This window comes from Vanessa tameamea, chromosome 11, assembly GCF_037043105.1.
Source record: "Vanessa tameamea isolate UH-Manoa-2023 chromosome 11, ilVanTame1 primary haplotype, whole genome shotgun sequence".
NCBI classification, from domain to species: Eukaryota; Metazoa; Arthropoda; class Insecta; order Lepidoptera; family Nymphalidae; genus Vanessa; species Vanessa tameamea.
In genome coordinates this window covers 6,312,553-6,336,000 of record NC_087319.1, presented here as the reverse complement: position 1 = coordinate 6,336,000, position 23,448 = coordinate 6,312,553, and the positions used below count along the sequence as shown (strand labels likewise).

General features: G+C 31.4%; 1 protein-coding gene and 2 non-coding genes across 3 annotated transcripts in view; 2 read left to right on the top strand and 1 right to left on the bottom strand.

Moving 5' to 3' along the window:
* LOC113395166 (uncharacterized) overlaps window positions 1-23,448 on the top strand; it is a 399,509-nt gene that overhangs the window by 363,644 nt on the left and 12,417 nt on the right. The gene's annotated exons all lie outside the window — the stretch shown is intronic.
* LOC113400956 (5S ribosomal RNA) lies at window positions 12,327-12,445 on the bottom strand. The gene has a single exon (XR_003369105.1). It is a non-coding gene; the product is annotated as a 5S ribosomal RNA (ribosomal RNA).
* On the top strand, window positions 13,472-13,578 carry LOC113400957 (U6 spliceosomal RNA). Its single transcript, XR_003369106.1, has one exon. It is a non-coding gene; the product is annotated as a U6 spliceosomal RNA (small nuclear RNA).

The following is a 23,448-nucleotide window of genomic DNA, read 5'->3' as shown; positions in this document are numbered from 1 at the left end:
GTATTGTACACCTTAAAAATGTCTTCAAAAAAGTCCGCGATGGTACCTATATCTTACAGGGATCCTTTACTTTTTACGAGAAATAATAGGTTATTTTCGAAGCGATTTTGAGCAATAAAGCATTAATCCTTATCCAATTAGTTCCTTAAATACATTGTGCATTTAATACAGATCAATATGGCCCTTTACAGCATGTAATTTAAATAAATATTTTCATCACAGATTTAAAACGCAGGGACATAGCGGTTTGTATTGTCTAATGTCTGAAAAACTGTGAACGTTGTAAGACATTCAGTAGTATATTTAGTATCAACATTCCACATTGGATCCAGGGCGGGTCGCTAGTAAATAATAATTCCAGAAACTGTTACGAACCAATTCGTGTACAACAAATATAAGTAGATAAACCGTTTGGAAATAAGAAACTTTAATAATAAATACTAATTCTGTAAAGCCCTCGCATAAAATGTTATTGAAAAAAGGAATTTATTGGAATTAGTTATGTTTCCCGCTTTTCGATAGAACGTGGATGCATTTCTTTGTGCGAACAAGTAGTCAGAGAGAGTTTTGTTCGTAAAACATGATGTATAGATTAGATTAGATTATTAGATTATACTTAGATGTTAATAATAACTAGTTTTACACAATAATTATGAATATTGACTGTTCTTAATTTATCTTGAAAGCATTTTCTTTTTTAATATGTAAGTTATGTAACGAAATCTAAGGGACGAGCGAAATTTGTTTATCAATATCAATTTGGTTAAATACTTACGATTTGCTCACAATAATTACAATGATAATCAAAATATCAACCGCTCTCTGTGTATTCAGTTAAGTTTACTTTTGTTTCATGTTGTTTCAACTTTCCGACGACCTTTGCTTTTCGTTGTTACGGATTCGATCTCGCCTACTCTCTTATTTTTAGCTTCTTCCCATTTTTTTTACATTAACTGCCTGTAAATTTTCCACTACTGGGCCAAGACCTCCTCTCCCTTTGAGGAGAAAGTTTAGAGCATATTCCACCACGCTGCTCCAATGCGGGTTGGTGGAATACACATGTGGCAGAATTTCGTTGAAATTAGACACATGCAGGTTTCCTCACGATGTTTTCCTTCACCGCCGAGCATGAGATGAATTATAAACACAAATTAAGCACATGAAAATTCAGTAGTTTATAATTATTTTATTTATATTTTATTATAATTGTTGCCTGGGTTTGAACCCGAAATCATCGATTAAGATGCACGCGTTCTCGTTCCACTGGGCCATCTCGGCTTTGATTATTTGTTGTGATTTAATTAATGGTATTAAGTTCATAAATAGTCGCTTGTGAATCACGAGGCTACTAAGTCACATCACGATTTAATTACAATAAAATATCAAAAATATTCTCGCAAAATGAAAAGCGTTTCAACGGGAATGTACGCCGTTATTTACTGTTATAGCAGAATTCAAACAATACAAGCAATATAGCTATCCAATACTAGATTAAATTTACAAATAATAAAAATGACAAGTTCTTAGAACATTGAGATTTATTTTTAGTTATTATTAATAAGGCCGCAATAAAATAATACTTAAGGTCTTGCTTGTCTTGCGACTTTTCGGATGAGACAAAGTTGTATAAAGTTTTTGGCATTTTCCTTTGACCCTTTAGCTTGTTTCGACTATTGTTTACTTATACAGATGAGACATAACATACATATATAATTGTATTTAACTAACATGACTGTATTTTTAGATGTTGAAAAAGAGTAACTACTGAGTTTCTTGCCGGTTCTTCTCGGTAGAATATACATTCCGAACCGGTGGTAACTTTACTTTAAATAGTTTGTTAAATGACGATTCAAAAGTGCTTGTAAAGGCCTACTTGAATAAAGTATATTTTGATTTGATTTGATTTATTTCGGTACTTACTTCGGTGGTTTTATAAAACCCGTTTAGATAAGTACATCATTCGACAATCGGTGTTAATACAGGCACAAATGACGCACATTTACAATTGAGTGGAGGGGTTTTTACCTCTTACTAATACTGTAAGAGATACATGTCTATGAAAGGAAAAGTTTATTAATAATTATTTATTTACTTCGATTCAATGTTATTATTACTTAATATGTACAACACATATCTTTGTATTATATAAACTGGAAATAAATACATTTTGAACAGGAAAAAAGCAAAATATAGCAACAAAAACAAAACGCAATATTAAAAAGCTAAAATTTTTTTGTTAACAAAATTTAATAAATTTGAGTTAAAATTTCTTAAAGCGATTCCTTATTACATAGGAATACCAACGATTATATAGATCAGTTGTCAGACGTGTGACATGTTCAAATCATGTACAATAATCCGTTCAGAAATGTCAAAATGTATGTACATATAAATATTCAATGATCAATACATACTCGTAAAATACCAACATTTCTGAAAAATACACGTGACACACAATTACGTTTGGCGTCGTACTGCTAACTTGCAGGCTCAGCATCTAGGCCGGTAAAAACTAGCCACGAATTGACTTTCGTGCTCCAAATATTCTTTTATGTACAGTTACACACATTTATGTACAGTATCAAAACATTCGTTTTGATACAATGATATTCAAACGGTGTTTCTTTTGTAAAATCAAATATCTCTGACAATTGCCATAGGGAAACTAAAGACCTTTTCCGAAAATCGTGCTTTAAAACGTCGCCTCGTATACTCTTTTCTGCTTTCGAATGGTATGCCTAAGGAAGAATTAGAATATTTTACTTAGATATTATATTACTATTTGTATAATAAAATAAATATCTAAATATAAATATATCCTCGATGTAGTAATTAACGTCTACCTTCTGGCAGATATCCGCCAAGACAGCCACACACAGGGGAGAACCGCCTGAGTAGAACATATTATATTGGAAATGTGTACGCAAATATAAATGCATTATCAATTCCTGAACTCTCAAAATCGAATGGGAAATCTCACATGACCGAAAAGAGTTCATGGGTAGGACCAGCTTTTCGTACAGAATGAGTCAAAAATGTGCCAATAATGCCACTACAAAACTTCGGAAGGCTACTGACAATTTCTCGACTGAAAAACCGAATAACTGTACACCAACGAGGCAGTCGGCACACTAATGCATTTTCCATGAAATAGATCTCAATTTAGGCTCGACTAAAAGCCAGTGTCAACATTGCTTAACTTTGAGTTGATAACAAACTCGACTCAACGAAACTTTGAGCAGATAACAAAACAAGACTATCAATATTCACATTATAATTTTTGACAAAAGCATTATTACTTCGCATTTTTCATTTACATGATTCGACGTATAATGCTTAGTTTACACGAGCTTAGTATTTCTCATGTACTCTAATACATACATCGGGTAGACATTTATTAAATCTATTCGCATACGAAGATACGCCCCTCCACATTACGTTAATTACATTTTAAATTAAATAACCTTGTCAAATATGAGCGAAATTGTACTTTATTTTATCTTTATTCTTAGTCGTCTCATGCACACTAAGTATGCACACCTTTTAACCACAAGCGTCATTTACTCACGCAAATATTTCACGTGGAGAGGTGCATCTTCGTCAATGAATATACGGAATAAGTACTTAGTATTAGTGAAAGTGCCAGTGTAAATAAATAGAAGTCAGTCCTCTTTACTTAGCGGCAAGTGGACTATTCCCACCACAATTCACTAAGCACTCGCCGATTGCTTACCGTGTAAACAGCTACTGCAAGTATTTAGCGGCAAACTGAAACGACAAGGGATAAAATAATGTTTAAACAAACTGCGCAAAATAAGGCGGTGTTCCATTTCGAGCGAATGTCTGGTAACTAATAACTTTCTACTAACACTAACGTGTAAACGATAACTTTTCTCTTGTTTCCATTAGGGGTCAGCACTGGGCGATTAGCACTGATGACAATTACTAAGCTCATGTAAACGTATCATAAATAATGAACATTTGCTTTTTGGTTAATGAAACAAGTATGATAGCATGTAATATGTTGGTATCATAAATTTATCGATGCCATTAATATCATATTCATTGCTTCAATAAATAGATTCTGTATTGATTGTTTTCACCACAAAACAAAATCATCCAATCGGAAAGCAAGAGCCCATTATAAGCTATGTTATTTAACGCGACATTGGCTGCGATCAATTTCAGAGAACACCTGCTTTCACGGTTCGCTCGTATGGTTAACGGAATTTTATGGGTATTGAATAATAATATTTGTTTTTACTATGTTTAAATTTAACAATATTTATTATTAAAAGCCTTTCCCTCAATGTCATCGTGGTAATGGAAATGCGTGCTTTTACCTTTTTTTTTAAACAAAAACCAAATCAAACAAACGAGCATTTGAAATTATAATTTTGTTTCGTTAACCAAACAACACGAGTCGGAATAAAAGTCCAGCTACATAGCCAATAGTTCTTTTATTTTCTGCAGCGAATTTTGAACATAGCTTTGCTATTTGAACCGAAAAACATTTTCAAACGGCTCTAGTTACCTTGTTCGAAATAAACCTTTTTAAAACCGGTATTTTTATTGCAGCTCTTATAATAAGCTCATATATTAGTTCTCTCTTATTGTTTTTTATTCCGAGTAAATATCGTGATTAATAAAAATTATACCGTCGAATTAAACTTCAACATCGGTATTAAATGTGTATGCGAAGCATTTTTTGATATGATTAATCGGAAGGTATATTTATTTTAATACTAGCACGCGGGCACGTGGTTCTGTGTCTGCGTTATATGTTTATCTGTATGATATTTAGCCAAAACCCACACACTGAAGCACACAAGCTAAATGGTACAAATTTCATTTCAAAATGTTCAGCGGTTTTTGCGAGATGCGCGTTCAAAAAAAACATAGATCTCTCCATCCATACATATATAGTTACTTGAACCACCTCTTAACACAATTATTGGGACTGTATTTTTGATTGAATAATGAGTAAGCCAGTGTAATTACAAGCACAATTTATAACTTCTTATTTCCTAACGTTGGAGGTGACTTGACGGTGTTAGGAATGATTAAATATTCCTTATAGCGTTAAGCGTCAATACTTTTGGACATATTAAAATAGGTAATGATATTTGAATCAACGCATGAAAAAATACAAAACGGATTACACGGGTCGTCCACCGTGGGGAGAATCAAAATTGAAATCACTCGACTACATATTATAATATGTTATTTAACTATCGAGAACCAAAAATATAATTTTACCTGAGCGTAGTCGAACAGCTAATAAATTATATTTTCATTTCACTTCGCTTTGAGAAGAAAAAGCGGTAAATCCTGGATTCAGTCAATATCGGCTACGAATATATTACTAACTCCTGAACCCGTACCTCACACGAAACATTATACTTTCAAAGTTTGGATTTAGCATCTACTTTTTCAAACAGTGATATTTTGTCATTCATTCGAAATAACTTGAATCATACTTTTTAGCCTAAGACATTTATAATGAAACTTTTTTCATATATTTAAATGAAATGTAACACGAGTGAGTACTCGAGTCACGTTCGGAGTCAAGGGACTACCAATGATTGGTTCTCGCCATATATTTATAAGATTTGAATCTAAGGATGAGTATTAGACTGTGGAATGATATATATGTTCTTGTTTAAATTATTATTATTTTTTTAGTTACGGCTGCTCCACACTGTCACTAATACTATAAAATTTATAATGAAAAAAACATTCTTCGTCAAATAATCAATCACTAAGTTCATTTTCCAAATCGGTTTCTCAGGTAATAAATGTAAGATTTATTTTAAATAACTAGAACAACATGTTTTACCACTTTTTTGTTAACCTCCTTTTTTGTAAATAAATTTGAAAATGTTTGCAACAAAAAATCTAATCGTGAATGAAAAATATTAACAGAATCGTCTAGAAAGTTGATATAAAGTAGATGACATAAATAATAAAAGTAATACACATGAACTCGTAAGCTAGCTACGTATGGTCAGTCATGCTTTCATGTGTAAATGTATGCTTTTCTTAACACATTCCCTGTTTATATATTATATCCGATTTAAAAAAATCGATTAGTGTACAGTCCATAAACAGTATGTATAAAAAAGCTCAAAGCCATGTGTTACCAAGGTACGCATTTAAAATTTTAATTATTAAACAAAAAGTTCTTAAAATAAATATATGAAAAATATATAAATTAAAATAATTTATGGTTTTAGTTAAAATATTTTTCAAAAACATTGATATATACGAAAAGTCGAATTATATCTACAAATCTGTATATATATATTGACTATATAATATAGAAGTTGATATATCTGTTTGCAATTTATAGACAGTGGTTTGACAAATTGAAAAGCTAGTACATAGTATATAATTATTGTATTTTTAGAAGGTATTATACTATTTACGTTTAGTGCCGAGGTACTATTTCTGTACCTCGCCAATAGATGTTCATTTAGGACATGCCGTTCTACTATCGTCATGATATTCGGTATTTACAGACATAACTACGTTTACTGGGTTTTGCTAGTAATGTAATATAGTATAGCCTTTACGTAAACACTATTCAAAATATATTTAAAAAATACATAATCAATTAATATCACATTCATTATATAGCAAAATGAAGTATATTTAAATAATAAATAAACTGATTTTAAATTAACAGTACTTTTTTGCACTGAATTATTTTTAAGCAAAAAGATATCACGTTTGCTATGTAAAAAAAATCCTGTTAACTATTATTTTATACAACTTTTTCAAGTTTAAAAATAGAAATCACGATTACGAATTTAAAATAAAAAAAATATACCGAATATTCTATCTAGTCGTCGGGCATGATTTTTTTCTCACAGCGAGACATTAGATTTTACCTTGAACCATGTAAAAGTCCCAGAGACCTTTTTCTAAATTCAATTTTACTTTGGCCGACACCTCAGAACAGATTGTGTTATAGAAGTGAAAAGAGCGTTGCATTATAATATGTTTAATTCAAAACGACCCTTAAAAAAAAGATTTTTATCACCCTCGTCGATAATAACACAATTTTATTAAATATATTATTAGGATATTATATTAATTTTTAAGAACGCTTTTAAGTGTTTAGCTAATAAATAGGTATGTATTTTATTATATTTTTTTTGTTGTGTTTTTTATGATCCAATTCTAAACTTTATTAAGTTTAAAATATGAGAAATAATAATTAAGATTGATTTATAAATAGCTTTTGTTTACGATAATTAAAAAAAGTTATTCAAATTTTAAATAAATTGTATTTCGTTAGGTACTATTTTATTCTTTTTGTTACTCTGTTTAGATGCCATTTCTAAAAAAAACTTATTGAAGTTGACTTGTTAAAATATTTACAGTATTCGTGACCTATGGGATATGTTACAACGGGTATTGTTTTTAAACATAAACATAGTGTATATAGTATATAGTTCATTATTAATGCAATTCGTGATTTGTTTGATTGTTATTTTAAAAAATCATATTAAATGTATAAACTGACGACCTCCGTGGTCGAGTAATGAGTACACCGGTTTTCATTGGTACGCTACTCCGAGGTCCCGGGCTCGATTCCCGGCCGTGTCGATGTAGGAAAAGTTAATTAGTTTTCTATGTTGTCTTGGGTCTGGGTGTTTGTGGTACCGTCGTTAATTCTGATTTTCCATAACACAAGTGCTTTAGCTACTTACATTGAGATCAGAGAAATGTATGTGATGTTGTCCAATATATATTTATTTAAAATAGTTTCCGCCCGCGTGGGGGAGGTTATGTATATTAAATAAAATATGTAATATTATTTTATTATCTAAACAATTGATTTGTAGTTATATCAATTGTCATGTTTTACATTATAAAGCAAATGTTGACTTGAATTTCAAGATTATGAATTTAAGTTAGTATTTAAGTAATTCAGACGTGACAGTATCATTTTATAAAGTTTATTAACTTCATATTATGCGAGTTTGTATTGGTACAATCCTGCAAATAATTTATAAGCCCTTTCTCGCTGATTTTGCTGAAATTTTGTACACACTCGTTGGTAACGATACGATCTAGTACGTTACATGTTTCGTTTTTGTTCAAAGATTAAAAATAAGCTTTTTAAAACGGCTTCTTAATACAGTATAACATATAGGAAAATATAAGAGGAGAAACGCCAAATAAACAACATTTGACAAGAAATTGACGTGATATCATTGGTCGAGAAATTGATTAATCTTTCATATTCATTATAAATTTGCAAAAATATGGCGTTTTAAATGTCGACGGAACTTATCCGAATTTTGGCAGTAAAATTAAAATGGATATAAATTGTTAAGTGTGTTATAAATATATATTAATCATAATAAACTCTTAGTAGTGCACAATATAGCTGAGTTATTAGCAAATTGCATAAAATATGCAAATCTCAGATTTGTTTATCTTTATTCCTACTTCGATTGGAATAGGCTGTATATATAATTACAATTAAGTATGGTAACTTGAAATATTTAATTATTTAAACCTGATAAGAGTGAATACACATTGACACCGAAGTTTAGTTTGAAAGCATTCAACTGCATACTTTAAGTAATAACTCAATATACCTATTTTATCAGATTATATCCTGATACAAATAAACATATTTACCTTAAAGATCGAGCTCGATTATGTCAATAATTTCGACCACAAAATGATTCAATTAAAAAACCTATCGGTTTTTCATTAAAAAACCCATCAACGTTATATGGATGACTGCGTCCCACCTGCTAGAGGCCGTGAAATTACAGATAATATAGAGGGTGTCGGACTATCGTAAATCGATCACATATTCAAGTCACACTTGTCAATATAGATACGTATTTACATTGTGTACTTTTATCGGTTCTAACAGTAACAGTTTTACAATTAGCTATGTGTGTCTTATGAAAGTTATGTATGCAATAATAATTGTCTTTAGTATGTACAATATGGTTGTTGATTAAATATAATAATATTACGCACGCGTTATAGTCAATTTATTGTTACAAAATTTCTATGTTTAAATTGATAAATTAAAAATAATTTAATTAAAGTATCTAGTATTATGGTTTTTTGTTTGTGTTAATGAAACAAATGAATACTGCAACAATTGTAAAAATGATGTTTTAATATTTTCAGAAAGTCAACATTTATTAGCCAATTTTATATGAACATAATCAAAATAATAGGTACTCAACGAAAACAATTTGAAACGTAGTTACCCTTCGTAATTACGGCATGATAGCGGCACGTGTCGACCAAATATCCCTATTTTAGTCTGTTTGTTTGTTCCTATAATCGCATCAACCTCGGGCAATGTCCGTAACAGATATAGAACAATGCAATATTATTTTTGTACGAAGTTTTTAGTATATAGCAAATTATTAAAATTCGCATAAAATTAAATCTTAGATGGTTTCGATTCCATGACAAATGAGAAAGAAATATATTCTTACTTTATCGTTTTTTGTGTGCTCATGTTGTGTCTCATCCTGGGTTAGAAGGTGAAGACTGGATAAACCATTTGAAATAATTTATGCACGTATGATCCTGTATGTTTTGAACGAACTTCGGACGCATTATCGCAATGCTGTCAGAAGAAACGTGTCCGCTATAGACCCTCGCGTCCATATCCGTCAGAATGTCCAACGGTGCTAGAGTCTGACCGCATGGATGTCGAATTTAATATCGGGATTATTAATTATGAGGATGGCCACACTTCGATCTGATAATTTTGGCATAAGTTAATTCAACTTGACAGTGATACTTTAGTCCAGAATACATTCCTTTATATTTCATTAGTCAAAGTAGGTTTTTGAATCGTCATTTTACAGAAATATAGATTTTTCCGAGGAAAACTGGCATGAAACTCAGTGGTTATTATTTTCCTTCATTTGAAATAAGTACATGATGTTAGTTAAATACATTATATTCTGCCTGAAATTCAACAAGTATTAGCTCTTACAATCTCATATATAATATTGTGTAGAATAACATGCCTTATGTTTTTCATTTATGTTTTTTTAACACACGATTTGAATTTATAAATCAATATTTAAAAATTTCTGCAGAATTTTATTATAAAAACAAATACCATAACCGATGAAGGATTTATTGATTTTGCGCAGTCGGAAACTTGTCATTAAAAGCTTATCCTTACGTCTTGTGTTCATACAATGATTTTATTACTGATTCTAACAAATTGTTCAATGTTACTGTGAATATACAAAACATTGTTTTAAGTTACCTACCTTGTTAGAAACATCCCGACGGGAGTCTCCAGCTCTTCGATTGTAAGTAGACTGGATGGCTCTCTTATGTAAAATAAAAAATGATTCAATATATGTATCGTAACCCCAAAGAAATATGCGATATGGAATAATAGTGTAAAAATAAACAAAATATACTAGACGAGCGGTATCAATATCAGTTAGTTGTCTAGCTTTTCTAACCGCTTGTGCTGCGGAGTTGACTGCTTGTTATGGACGATAAATGAGGATACGTACGCCTATATATATATATTTTCCGTCTGATAAACAAAATAAAAGGTACGTTCTATAAATTATTCATAATTGATTCTTTATTTTCTCCAGGCAGCCATCGCAATGATTTTAATAATCGAAAGCAGTTTGCGGCAAAATTAACAATGTTTTTTAATGATGTAGGCCAGCTTTTAAACCATTCTCTAAATAAAATCAGAGTCATTCGACTCCAGGGAAATCATGTTTACGATGGAACATTTAGTACAAAAAATAAGCATTTTTCTTTTTTATTTCTAACCTTCAAACAAAGATTTGAGGAACATTTAATAAACGGTCCTTGCCTTAACAGTTCTTCTGTACTTCATACACAAAAGATGTATTCATTCTTCAAGAACGAGATAGTTGCGATTACTTACAATAAATAAAAACTCCTTTCATGATGTCGTTCACAAAGTAGCAACATTTTGTTAGCTAGCATCACTATATGTATATTTAAAAGTAACAGCCTCTTAACATCCCACTGCTTCGGCAAAGTCCTCCTTACTCCTTAGAGAACATTATATTTTAAAAAAAAACTCTATTCCAATGGGAATAGGAAAGAAGGTAAATAAACAACTTTGGTCTTTGACCTTGAATTGACATGACATTTTAGTTACATTAGTGAGGAGAAAATTATTGAGTGAATGGGTAAAGAATGCTAAGGAACGATATATTTTATTGGTTTTACGTAATTTTTTAAATATTTTTTATATAAATTGCAGGAAAGGTACATATTCAAATTTTTAGATAGCAGCATTTTTAGTCTTAAATAAAAATTTGGTCGTTAGTTTTGATTTGGATTGTGGTATTTCGCAAATAGCCTTATTAACTTATAAAGAGGTAATTATTTTCAGTGATAAGTCATAGAAACACACTCACAATTTCATTTATATAAATAGATTTTTATTCCCTCATTTATAAAAAGAAACATTGTATGTTTCAATAATGAAGTGGCATTTTCAAGACTTATGACGTATTGTATAATATTTTTTTTCACCCCACTCACCCCATATCAGGACGGGCCTGGGTACATATTACGATACATAACCATTAAACATACTTACTTTAAGTACATATAGCAAACAATAAATTTAAAGCTCAAGTTAAACGAAAAATATTGCTTAAAACGTCATAATTAACTCATCATTTAATTTATTAACATTAGGCTAGAAGTCATTTCATATTTATTAACATAAACATAATAATAACATAATCAGCCTGTAAATTTCCCACTGCTGGGCTAAGACCTCCTCTCCCGTTGAGGAGAAGGTATGGAGCATATTCCACCACGCTGCTCCAATGCGGGTTGGTGGAATACACATGTGGCAGAATTTCGTTGAAATTAGACACATGCAGGTTTCCTCACGATGTTTTCCTTCACCGCCGAGCACGAGATGAATTATAAACAAATTAAGCACATGTAAATTCAGTGGTGCCTGCCTGGGTTTGAACCCGAAATCATCGGTTAAGATGCACGCGTTCTAACCACTGGGCCATCTCGGCTCTCATATTTATTATTGTGTGTAAATTATCAATTAAAAAGAATTATTTATAGAAATATTACAAATAAAGTAAAATTATATCAACACTCGAAAGGACAATTCAAATTAGCTATTTATATGATAAAAAATATTTTTAGATGAAACCACTGTCACCATTGTCTTATCACGCTATATAAGTACACATAAGCACTAGCATAGTAACGGAAAGAGTAGGAAAGATAGAAGAGGGAATTTTTTTAGCTGGTCTACTTTGAATTTACTAAAACCGCAAAAAGGCCAACGACACGCGGTGTTCCCAGGCGGTCACCCATCCAAGTACTGAACGCGCCCGATGTTGCTTAACTTCGGTGATCGGACGAGAACCGGTGTATTCAACATGGTATGGACGTTGGCAACAAGAGAAGTAAAAATAATGAACATTATCTATAAACTATTTTTTTAATTAAAACAGTTACATATAAAGTAATATTATAATTGATTTAATCATATTATAAGTTGCTGTAAAATTTACACCAACACATTCAAAGCGCTAATACAACACGCCATTTACATAGTTTATGTGAATGTGTACCTAGATATATTTTGTTATTATGTATTAGTAAATTAATGTGAAATGAAATGCTGCTATCATTCTTGCCATCCAATAGTCTTTTATGTCTTGTTGCCACAATTCCACTCTGTCATTACTTTTACAGTAGCTACCTTTACCTTTGTATATAATTAAGGCCTTATTTTAAATCATTTTTATATAAATAAATAAAGGAAAATAAAATACTGAAATATTTGTAGTAACAGTTAATTATTGCTAATTATATTTAGTTTCGTTACAAACGCCATCTAGTAAAATAATTAGTAACTACAAAGCATAATGCATTGTAACAACTAATGCTACAAAAAATTTACCAGAGATGGCGTTATATGCTAACTGACTTGTTCCAGTATCAAGAGGGGCCATAGTAATTGTAAAATGTATTTCTGCAAAATACTAATAGATGGCAGAGAATTTACGTATAACGTTCGGCTAACTTTGGAAATAGGTATTTTCAATTTAAATTTTCTTACTTTTTATTCCTATAGTTTTCTTTTAAAAAAATTATATAAATTGATTCAACGACATTTTTATGTGCTAAAAAGCAATCGAATTTTCAAACATGCAAATAGTTTACTCTTTGTATACCTAGATGGCGTTTTTGACAGAAAATATTTATGTTATTATGAATATGTTAAATTTTCTCATTTTATACCATAAATAGACACTACTAAAAATATTTTTTGTAAATTATCAAGAGACTTTTTGTATTTCTTTCTTTCTTCTTCTTTTACTGATGTATTTCAGTTTTAGACATAATTATCCTAAATCGCGCTATCGAAGTTTTGTACGTCATTGACTATATATTATAATTTTTTACAACATTGGTTGTACTCGCTTCGGCAGTACATATACTAAAATTGGAACGATACAGAGAAGATTAGCATGGCCCCTGCGCAAGGATGACACGCAAAATCGTGAAGCGTTCCACATTTTTTGACAAATATTTATTTGAATAAGAAATATATTTGGTAATACTTATTATTAAATCTAAAATTTCTAGTGAACTTTATCAATTAGTTTTAAATAGTCTATTAAACTATTTCTTGTCTCAATAGATAGATACTAAAGAATACATAACATTTATCTATAATTACGTTATATAATTATTTTAATCTGTCAAGTAAAATTGTGAACTATGCATATTAGTTTTTAAGATATTGCACAAGTATGTGTGGATACACAGTTGCTCTTTCTATTCCTTTACTCTTGTAATCCTTTGGAATGGCTAATCTATTCGACCGGAAAATATAGAGAAGGCTTTCCGAGGAACAGAAATGTTAACATTGCATACTTCCTTCGTATTATGTATATAATACATATACGTAATTATATTACTCCAATATAATCAAGGATTTGAACCCAGGACTACGAGATTTGTAGTCTTATAAGCTAACCACCTAGACCAACGAGTCGGTTATCTCACTACGTCCATTATGTAATAAATAAATGTACAGAAGCATTAAGTATATTCCTGTGGTTTGCGGCTTCCGTGTATAGAGGTACCTACCACGTATATTTTATAAATCAAAAATTGGCTTAAATAAATAGGCTTAGACGCGGATTTTTAATCCTGTCAATACTATAAACTACCTATTCAACGGTCCTTGAACTTTTGCTAAACCTTTTTTTTATTATAGTCAGGTGGACCGGCAATCGCAATAAACTCAAAAACTACCAAACTATTTTTATACGATTTTCAGTAACGGACGTGGAGTGATTCATGAGTAAACTACTACTATTTGCTCTCCAAATATTTTAAGGCTATGTTTAGTATATTCATTTATATTTTATGTAAATTGACTGAAATATGATGATTGAACTTGTCGGAAACAAATATATCGACCAATAGAGATTTATAATATCATACATAATTTCAGCCGGAAGACGTCCAATTCTGGACGAAAGCTTCTCCAAAGATCTCCATAATAGCCGGTCTTGCGCTTGCATCCAGTGGTTTCAGATTTATTTATAATATGATATGAACGTTTTAAGTCCTCTTATTCTACTCGTGCGAAGTCAGGTCTAGTAAGTAGTATGTAATAAATCATTATAAATAGCAGATGTAAAGTCGAGTCGATATAATTTTTTTATTTTAATTTAAAACGCAACTGTGACTACTTTAATGCCGAATTCGCAAAAATATTATGAATCGTATCTACTGGTACAAATGAACGAAAATAAGTTGAAAAAATTGTGTGTCTTTTTAATTTTCTTCGTTATAACCAAGAATATAAACGTTAAGTGGTCCGAGATGCGACGGGCACTTCAAGCAAATCAGCACTTTGCATCTTACTTATGTCGGGACACGCTCTTCTCGGAGATAAAGTTAAGTACATATTAGGAATACATTTTATTTTGATAGAAGTTAACGTAGTCCCTTATACTAAGGAATTTAAAAAAAAAATCTTTTTTTGAAAGATTTTTCGTGAAACTTCTCTTGGCGAGCCTGGAGGTACGACCGACTTGAGTGGCGTTACGGCAAAATCCATGATGCTTTCTTATGTTGTCATGCGCCACATCCACCGCTCAGAACTCCATTATATGCGTGTAACACGTATAATATTATTAAAATAATAAGAAAAAATTATATTCCTTTTTAACGAACCTCTTTGTTTTTTGAACAGACAACTTCTTATAGGAGGGTAAATCGCTTCGTTACGTAACGCGTTACGGTCTGTCTGGTTTCCCTTTCTCTTACACATACGGCACCGTTAGGCGGACTCCTGTATTTCGGACAGACATAAAATTTTATTTTAAAGTTACCTATCACTTTTGTCGGCACACATATATTTTTTATTTTAGTCCATATTTATTTATTACGTTTCTTTAGTAATAATAAATTATAATATCCCATGATGGCAAGGCTCATTGTTGTATTGCAAATTTACTTTATATCAGATAACTCTGTCATGAATCGTGGCAAATAGGTCAGATGTCAATTAAAAGACAGTTCACAATGAAATACCTATATTTATTAATTATTATAATAAGTCTACTGAGCTCAGGCACGTTTTTAAGCATATGATTATCCTGAATGTAATATGTAATTAAAATGTATTTAGGTTTCCTTATTAAAATGGTCAAATCGAATTCTGACGTTTCAGTGCGTACATTAAGCAATCTAAAAATTATATCGAATTAATTATATACGACGACGGGCTTTATGTACGGCCGAATTTAATTACTGACTGTCTAGTATCTACCCATTAGTATTACGAGTTTTCCGTACCTATAATAAAAAGAGTAAATTATGAATTAGCCAGACTACAATATATCACTAATCGAATATGTAGACCAGCTTTAAATACACAGTATGATCAACTGAGCTTCTGAAACCTCTCGGGTAGAACCCAGATGAAAGAACCAGTGTTTGATTTGTTCAGTGTTCAGCGCTGGCCTTTTAATGCAAAGCGCGCTCGCTTCTAGAACAGCGAATGTTGAAATTGTCACACGATGACAGACACTCTTAACATTCGCTTTTTCAAAAGTGTTACTAATATTATTACTGTTTCCCCTCCAACTATGTTTAAGCCCATGTTTAATATATTAACTATACCATAATTTGATTAACACATAAGTAGTTATGTATTGACTCGAGGAGAAACTGTGAAACGCGCGAAATACGAAGCGAAACGAATATGCGATTTTTATTTCGTTTAGCAAATACTATTGTATGATACATATTTACTACTAGAAGATTACGGGTTCAAGCCCAGGCAAGCACCGCTATGCATAATTTATTTCTAGCTGGGCGGTGAAGGGATTTGTTCCTAAGATGTTTTTTCTCCATTTTTTTTCTATAGCTTACTTCCTAAGTATATCAATCTGCGACAGGTCTCTAATTTCGTAAAGGAATAACTTTGGTTACTATATAAATATTCTTTATTGTACACTAAAATACATACGAGTAAAACATCAATATTTATAAAACTCAAAAATGGTTCACTTTTGCATAATGCATATGGGAGTTAAAATTATTGCAAATAGTCACCCCTATTACCTCCTAACGGGAATACGTCGAATTACCAATAACCCTGTATATATAGAATATTATTAACAAAATTACTTTATAATTTGAGGAATACTATCGCAGTGAGACAGAGTACCGTTATAATCCTATGCTTGTAATATTTACATAATATATTACCATTATTTCAGTTATGGCATTTTTACTAAAGTCGTTATTCCGCGTTCGCTATAGCCGGTTAAGTGGAGCTCATACGAATAACTTTGGTTCCGTATAAATATTTCTAATTAAATTTCTCATATAACTTCAAACATTAGTTCGATATTTTACATATCTAAGTAATATCAAATATTTGAAAATGTCAAAAGCTCAAGAGTAACTAGCAAATGAAAGTTTTATTCGAATATAGCATATTGAGCAAATCGAAGTAACCACGTATAAATGAATTAAAATAAGGGTATGAATATAATATATATTTAGCCTAGGTGCTATAGTCGATGTCCATAAATATTCATGTATGCATATAACGGAAACTTGCAGCGCCACCAATAGGGATACGTCAGATTTATGTCAGTTCGAACAATAATTGTTGTTTTGGTGGTCATGTTATAGGTCATATCGTTTGGACAGCAACAACTTACGCAATGCGTGGTGCGTGCGTTTTAATCGCCTTAGTGATGTATATTCTTACATGACTGACAAATTTATCAGGTAATTTGCCACAGGTAGCTATGTATATTTTCATTCGTTGTAACTCGCTAGTAGATGGTACTGTATCACAAGTACATAATAAAATACACCGTTTAACCGCCTAATTTATAGCCATGAGTATTCGATGACTACTTGGTGAATAGTTTTAGCCCAAGTAGTTTACAAATACAATAACAAATTGAAATTCACATTGTAATTTATAAATGCATTCATATTAATAATTATAAATCAATTGACATTTCATTGTAATTTTTTTATTTATATTTTTCATGAAAACTGGTTAATACTATTAACAACACTAATTTGGTAATTTATTACTCTGGTAATTTGTATCGTAATTCACAATGAACACCTTTTTATTAAACACAGTTGTGACATTACATAAAGGTGCATTCTGACACACGATCGCTGTGCACTTCGTTTTGTATTCGCTCAAACAACCAGCACCAAGTGGAGCGCTGAAAGCGAAGCATGCAACTTTACATGCTCCAAAAGCGTCAATACGATTCAGTTATAGCACGCTGTGATATAGGTTAGCGAAAATGCTGGATACGCTCACTTCCTTTAATTTGTCACGTATTATTCATATTAGTGTTTTTCTCTATTTAAAGTAGGAAGACAAACAGGCTGATAGTAAGTGGTCACGATTACACACATACATAAAAACTGTAAGAAATATTAACCATACAAAGCCAATACGCTACATGCCGTGGGAACTAAGATGTTATCTTTCCTGTAATTGGCACTGACTTTTAACATAGACACGTGTATATTTTTATTTTCTTCTGTGTAATGGCTTACAAGCTGTTGCAAAATAGAAATTATTTATGGAGTAAAATAAATACATAAATGTTAGCTCACTTAATAAATAAACGAGGCGTTTTTATAACGCACCCAGGAATTCTAAAAGTCCGATTACTATGAAAGTGGATGCTGGCGTTCTATTCTTAACTGGAGCTGATTTCTCCGGGAAAACAATTTGAAGCAGCGATTGTTGGGACGTTAGCTGAACTGAAATCAATCAGTAACATAGCAGATTGTGGTTGCTGTTTAAGTTTGTATTTATTTTTCGAATTCTCTAGAGTTATTTAAAAGAACGAATTCACAAACACTGTATTATAAAGGAAGGGGTTTTGTGTGTTTATATTTTTCCATTATTTATTACATATAGTATTTGTAAATATTAAAATTTTCTATAGAAATACATACAGTTACATATATATATATTAAGCACACCATTCAAATGTATTAGATAACAAACAGCATCTGACTGTTACATAGAGACAGATTTTGAACGTTTAATGATTATTTAGATAGATTGCATAAAAAACTATATAATTTAAATATTTTTTATTAATCTGGCAACCTTAAATTCACCCAAAACAGAAAAAATCGGTAAATCGTCGTTTTCCCATGAAGACTTTTTCGTCACAGATATTAGGTTTTTCTTTAACGGTTTTTGAAAGTGTTTTTAACATAGGCTACATTGTATGTAAATATGTTGCATATTTTTTAAATAGCTTAATTTGCTAACGTAGTCGATGAGAAAATTGTTGGCTTTTGAAGCAATTATTGCCAAAACTATAACAGATTGCATCCTTGCTAGGTTTTTTGTATCTGTTAAATAGTTGTCTCTAACATGTCTACAGACAACTCAGCCATGGATATATATATCCATAACATATAATAACTCATATGATAACTTACATATATAATTGTAAGTTATCTATTAGTAGATAACTTACAATTATATTTTACAAAAGTGGATTATATTTGCCACTTTTTTAACAAAATATCTACATAAAATAATAATTTGAATACGTTAAAAAAGAACTAAAAATTGTATCGACGAAGTTTGATTACGTCTTCCTGTAAATGTTGTTCAGATTTAAAATTTATAGTTTGCACACATAGTAATTACTTACGAATTCGTCATTGGTGTGCCTTATAATATTAATGAAAACTATTTCCATGGTAAATAAATAAATATAATCAATCAACTAAAACATCTACAGTACAATCGAACAACTAAAGTCGGCTCGAAGTTCAAAACTTGTAGATACCGTTGAATTGAGTCAATTAATGTTACAAATTGTCAATTTATTGAATTGACAGAATAACCATTTACCAACTAACTTTGGGTATACCTGTCAAAGCGACGTTCCATCGTCTATTCAGCTACAGCCATACCTACGCGACTAAGCGCGTTAATTACAACTACGCTACGTAGCTTATATTATAGAGAAACATCACGGCTGTTCCCGTTTCCTCTTTATTATGTTACCCACGAAAGCAGCCAAAGCGACGAGTCATGTGTTTATTTCCTATCTCTCTTTGATTGTATATTTAGATTTAATGAGTTCAATAATTAAACAACGTCACTGCCAACATAAAATAGCTCATAATAAAAATGATTTTATCAATTTGTCTTTATATTGTGTATACCTAATATAACTTTGTATGTTTGCGTGTTTGCATTGAGCTCATCATAGCTCCAAGCGCCAAGGTGGTAACTATCATCTACCATATTATTAACATTTAACATTGTTGAGTTTTGATTGGAGTGTACATACAAAAATGTTTCAGATCGCGATTTTTAAATCTTAAATACCAAAACGAATCCTCATATAATAATGTACTCTTAATGTACTCCTCTAATACCTAATTTACTTGAGTACTCAAGTAAATTTTTATTCAGCTGCGCTCCGTAGTCTTTGGTTCACAATTATCTCGTCACGGCTCAAAGTAATTGTACGTAATTTAGATTTGTTTCCTATATTTTGATAAATAAATATTGTTTCCTATTTATAAATATAATATATCTAAATATAGAACACGAATGCGAACATGTACATTTATAATTTTATTTTTAAGGACATTCGTGCATGTAAAGCTTCATAGTGGAATATCTTCAATATCATTTTAATGGTTATGTCATCGCACGCAAAAAATCTTGTTGATTATACAAGAATCAATTATACATAATATTAATACGGTGTATAGCAAATATATTAACGCCATTTCTCATCTAAATTGTTGAAAGTAGATTAATTCCCAATAGAAGTCCCGAATACATAATTATTAAACTTGATTAAATTTTCGCACAATCTATGGTTCATTTCATTTAAGACTGTAAACAACTGTAATTTAGATAGTGTAAGCAGACGACATTGAAGTAAATTACGCATTCATGTTAGAAATAGCGGTGTTTTGGTCCCTATGGACTTTGTATGCATCGCTTAGCAAACAGGACAATATCGTTTGATTTCAAGGCCTCAGCTTGTCAAATTTGCTGTCACACTCAGAGTAATGTTATATTTTCATAAATTAATTATTGCTAAATAAACCGACTTATGTGGACAAAAGACCTAATTAAGTGGTTATACATATTTCACCTTATTCGATTGGGCGTTACCAATGAATATTCCCCGCGTAGGCCTCAACTCCATGCGTCCTGTGTTTGAGGATAAATTTCACGGATCTGTTGAGCAGAACGTCTCGTCCCGGCTTAATATGTTAGGTGACCAAACGATTGCATCACGATTCGTTTCAATTTCTTACGTCAAAAACTTGTTAAAAATATTATAAAATATATCTGGCAAAAGTAAGCTAAGGCTTCCCTTTGTATAATATATTTAATATACTCATTTTAATAAAAAAATTACTTCGTAATTATTTCTCCTATTTATTTTAATTTTTAACTTTCAAGTTTTTATATCGATCATATCGTCCTTACATACATCCACGTCTTAATTGAGGCCCGTGAATAAGAATTCACGGCCAACTAATTGCTCGGGATTAGGATCTTACTTAACTCTAGTCAAGTAAGATCCTAATCCCGAGCAAGCTAGAGCTAGGGGAGTTCCATCTTATATTTCGAGTAGTTTCTCCATGATGAGTAGAACAGAAAAGATATACTTACCTCTATGTATAGTTTTATTACATATGTAAGTTTCGGATCTGATAGTAAGAAAAATATAAACTACAATTTACATTTTAAAACTGAGAGAAATATTAACATACCTATTAGTGAAACATTAGTTTTACCTGAGTCGAGATGGCCCAGTGGCTAGAACGCGTGCATCGTAACTGATGATTTCGGGTTCATACCCAGGCAGGCACCACTGAATTTTCATGTGCTTAATTTGTATTTATAATTCATCTTGTGCTCGGCGGTGAAGGAAAACATCGTGAGGAAACCTGCATGCGTCTAATTTCAACGAAATTCTGCCACATGTGTATTCCACCAACTCGCATTGGAGCAGCGTGGTGGAATATGCTCCAAACCTTCTCCTCAAAGGGAGAGGAGGCCTTAGCCCAGCAGTGAGAAATTTACAGGCTGTTAATGTAATGTAAAATGTAGTTTAACCTTTGGTCAATAATGCACTGGTTATTTGATAGAATATTATTGTCAGGTAATCTTTGTGTGTAAACTCGTAGTAACGCTTAGAATATGAGTAATCTTATAAAGTTCAAGTACAAGAGATAGATCATTGTGGAACATTGCTTTCTGTCTATATCAATACAATAGTTGATGAAGAGACAATTTTCCGATTTATAATACAATAGAACTGAACCTCAAAGAAAATTGTAGTAATCGAAAAAGAGTATCGTAAAAGATGATGACTGACTTATTTTATAGACTTTTTATTAATTCATCTCGTTCGTACTTGTGAAAGAAAACGTCGTTAAAAACGTGATGTTTCGGAAATCTGACACAGCTATGTACAACCATTGTTATGATTTAAAAAGAGAACATTTCAACGTTACGATCGTCAGCAAAACAAATATTGATTCACAAACAGAACAATAATTTAATTTTCTCAATGTTCTCCCAAACCTAAGACGCGTATCAATGACAAAACGCCTTTCTTTGATTCCAAATCACTGTCACGATTCATTATGTCCCTTTTGAATATCTCAAAACATACAAAGGATGCTTTCAAACCATTTTTTATCATCAGAGTATTTTTATCAGGAAAATCGGATATACGGCGTCACGGTATCAAATTATTTGTATCATAATAAGATTCTCAACATTGAATCACTGTTTCCCGTATTATATAAACACAGCAGTGATATAAGATCTACTTATAAAATAATGATCATATAATATAGGAGTCTATTTATGAATTTAAAGGTATAATTTTTTTCAGTCTCAAAAAGTTTTATTCTAAATTATAATTAAAATAATCTTTCAGTACAGGAAGTAGTCAGCTTTTCATTAAATCACATATTATGTCATATATTTACCTTCACTATAAAAGAATCACATATTTCGTGCCCCGAAATTTGGTAGAGAATGTGTATTCTAGGCCATAACGGATATGCATTATCCACAATGCGTATATAAAAGAGACCAAATTTTCAGAGTTCCTCCAATGCCACAGGCGGTTTTCCTCATAATAACGCTCACCGCCACGTGACCTGAGGCAGAATATAGACATGAATCTAGTCATTACTACAACATTGGAAAAGGTTAATGCTTTATTTAAGTATTATGCCCTTTAAGCTGATTTTGATAAATATGAAAGGTGAAGAAACTATTATTTTTGTGTCTTTTACTTCATTTAAGAAAAAAACATTCTCGTCATTAACTGACTCGTCGGACTAGGGGCTAATTATAAGGCCGCAGGTATTGGTTCTTAAATTTGAATTTTGGGTCCGAAGATCTTGGGAAGAAACCCCAAAAAAAAATTTCAATAACAGCCTGGCAGGGAAGTTGGAAGTGTGTGCACTCCCGTGCCTCGTAAAGGCCGTAAAGCCGTTGAGCCTGCGCCGGAATTCTTTCCAATTGTGTCAAATCTGCCATCCCAGCGAATTATGAGAGTAAAGGGATATGAAATATAATTTATTCCGTGTATTTTACTTGTATTTTGAGAATATCCACCGTGGCTAAAATCGGTCAGGATGACATCATTAATAGGCCAGTTAATAACTTTTTTTGCACTAAACAAAAATGGTTGAAATTTTAATACAAGGTAAGTTATAATTATTTACACCTTCTGTTCAATTTTCAACCATCTAACAATTTTTTTCAGAAAGTTATAAGCAAAAACGCTTTTCACCCTTAAAACCCCCTAGCGTTCACTCCAGAGGGTTGAAAATTTTAATTTGTTATTATTT